We start from the raw sequence: 3,066 nt of genomic DNA on the forward strand, positions 1-3,066 counted from the left end.
CACTGAAGAAAAATTGTGCATTTAGAGCATCCAATATAGAGTCACAGCACATGGTTTCCTTATCAAATCTATTTTTAGTTTAAAACAGATGTGATTTATTCTATGCATTTGTACATCAGGTCAAATAGGTGACATAGGTCTAATTCAAAGTACAGTTCTGTCCTAATTTTATTAATTTAATGTAGCACAGATCAACAAAAAACCTGCAAGCTTTTAGTGTTTAGTGTAAGACTAAAGGAATCGTCTGTGTAGTTGACAACAACAGTTTTAATACACTTCTAACTCCTATATAATACAGGTGAAATGCTATACAAAATGAGCCATACAGAAAGATAATGAGATTTGCAATATTTTTCATAGTTGCTGGAGAGGAAATTTCAGGAAAAATGGGTATAAGTTATGTTTTCTGGCACATATTTTTAACATAAAGTGGTTGAAGAGCCCTGACATAACACACATAAAAAGCCTAGAAACTGTGTATATACATTTTAAACCTGCTTCAGGTGAATTACAATAAAGTTTCCAGTTTTTTAAATAGATTTTATTGCTTGATAGTGGATAGTACTGGGACTTCTTTTCTCAGTTCAAACAGTTAAACCCATTTTTCCCCTAAAAAAAACTCTGAACAGATCTCCATCTTTTGTACTATATTAAGGAGCAGAAAATAATATATATATATATATTATTATTATTGATAAAATTATTAAGTTAAATTCAATTGAATTTTTAAAATTAAAATTACACTAAGTAAATTAAATAACACCAATGTTTATACACATTTTACCTGAAACTTCATGGCCTATTTTTTAAATGCTCTAATGCCTCATTTTACTTAAAGCATGTACATTTTCACAAAATGGAAGAAAAAAAAAAAAACGTTTAATTGTTTAACTGCTCCTGGTACTATCCACTTTTTTATTGTGAACCATAAAAAAAAGAGGCAAACAGTATAGATTTATAATATTGCTAATGATATTAGTATTTTATTAATGCATGTATGATTAATATTATTAAAACACACATATCACTAGGGCAGTACCATTTCAAAAGGTACTAATATGTACCATTTAGGTACTAATATGTGATTTTAAAGTACTAATATATAGCTTTAAAGTACTAATATGCAAACTTTAGTGGTAAAAAGGTTCAAAGGTGTACCTTATTCAAAGGGTACCGCCCCAGTGACAGCTTTTGTACCTTTTTTTCTGAGAGTGTCATGTAGACATTTGCTGTTGATTCTCTAGGGAAGTTTTTGTGTCAACAAATATCACTGACTAGTCTTTCTATAAGCTTGTTACAGGTTTACATTCATGAAAGCTCTATTCAGACACAGGACGGGATGAGCACATGACTACAGAGGCAGCGTTTCACCCAGCTTACAAGTAGGCGGAATCTGACCACGCTATGCAATGCCCTGCGGAAAGGGCTAACCTGTCCATGCCACAGCACCTTATTTTAGCCGTGTAAACCCTTCTCATGGGAACACAATCATCTCCCGTGAGGCAGCTGTTTGACTGAGGCCTTGGACCCCTTCAGAGAGAGCGAGTGTCTGGCTGAATTGTGTGGTTGAGAGCGATCTCTGGAGAACGCAGAGCCCGGCATGTGTTTTATATGAAGGCATATCCGGAGAGATCAGACCTCAACCACGGGGTATTTTTTGAGCTTGAGGGCAGAAGGAGGAGAGATAGAGAGGGGAGAGAAAGAGAGAGAGACTGTGCTCCTAATGGATACTAGCATGCTGCTTGCTACACACTGTGCACTATACACTGAATGCTGCCTACTTTTTATGAAACACATGATGTAACAACAGTCATAATTGTGACATAAAAAGTTCTTGTAAAATTATGACTTTTTATTTCTTAATTGGATCTTATGTTATAATTTTGACTGTGTCAATGTAGTCTTTTTTGTCATAAGTTTGACTTTTCTAATGTCATAATTATGTTTTTAGGTCATAATTTAGACTTTCCATTTCATGATTATGACTTTTTATTTCATTGACTTTTAATGTCATAATTTCGAGTGTTTGTCAAAATCTCGACATTTTTAATGTCATAATTATGTTCTTGTCATAATTAATAATAATTCATTCATGTCATATTTATGGCTTTTTATCTCACAATTTTGACTTTGTCATAAGCTCAACATTTTTAGTGTCAATTATGTTTTTGTCATAGTTTTCATGTCATAATTATTCATTTTTATTTAGACTTTTTGCCATAATTTAGACTTTTCATGTCATAATTGACTAATGTCTTAATTTTGACTTGTCCATGTCATTTTTGATGTTTTGTCATAATTTCCACTTCATCATTGTGACCTTGTCACAATTTCAGTTTGTCATAATTATGTTTTGTCATAATTTAAACTTTTCAAGACTTATGACTTTTTATCTCATAATTTCAACGTTGTATGTCATAATTTTGACTTTTTTTAATGCCATAATTATGTTTTTTTATGTCATAATGTAGACTTTTTATCCCAGTAAGGAACATAGTTTCAAACAATAAACATGGCAAATGAGGATGTGTTCAACCAATCTGTTTGCAATCAGCCATATATTTGCAAATTAATTTAGTGATTTCTAACATCTAAATTTATTGTTATTCAAATTTATTTTCAATGTTACATTACTCAACACATCTGGTTCACTCGCAACACTGAAAACTGAATGCATTTAAGTTTTCCTTTCACTGTATGCATGCTACATACTTCAGAAACAGTAAAAGTATAAGTATACTATTCCAAACAAAGCCAGTGAGAAGCAGACAGAAAGAAAGGGGATAGAGTGGAATACTAGTATACTGCTTAATGCATACTGCATACTGTCAACTATTACTAAAAAAATATTATGATTTATGCCATGATAAACATTGCAAACACTGCAACCTGCATTGCTGTCACTATGCACATACTATATACTGCAGACTTACTAAAAGTAGTATGCTAGTATGCTATTCCAAAATAGCCAGTGTCTAGTAGTCACTGTGGGAAAGCATCTGGACAGCCTCCAGTGCCTCCCTTTGCTAACCAGGCATGAAATTCCTGCGGCAGCGAGCAAAATGA

The sequence above is a fragment of the Sinocyclocheilus anshuiensis genome, unplaced genomic scaffold (genome assembly GCF_001515605.1).
Source record: "Sinocyclocheilus anshuiensis isolate Anshui unplaced genomic scaffold, SAMN03320099.WGS_v1.1 scaffold38, whole genome shotgun sequence".
In the NCBI taxonomy this organism is placed as follows: Eukaryota; Metazoa; Chordata; class Actinopteri; order Cypriniformes; family Cyprinidae; genus Sinocyclocheilus; species Sinocyclocheilus anshuiensis.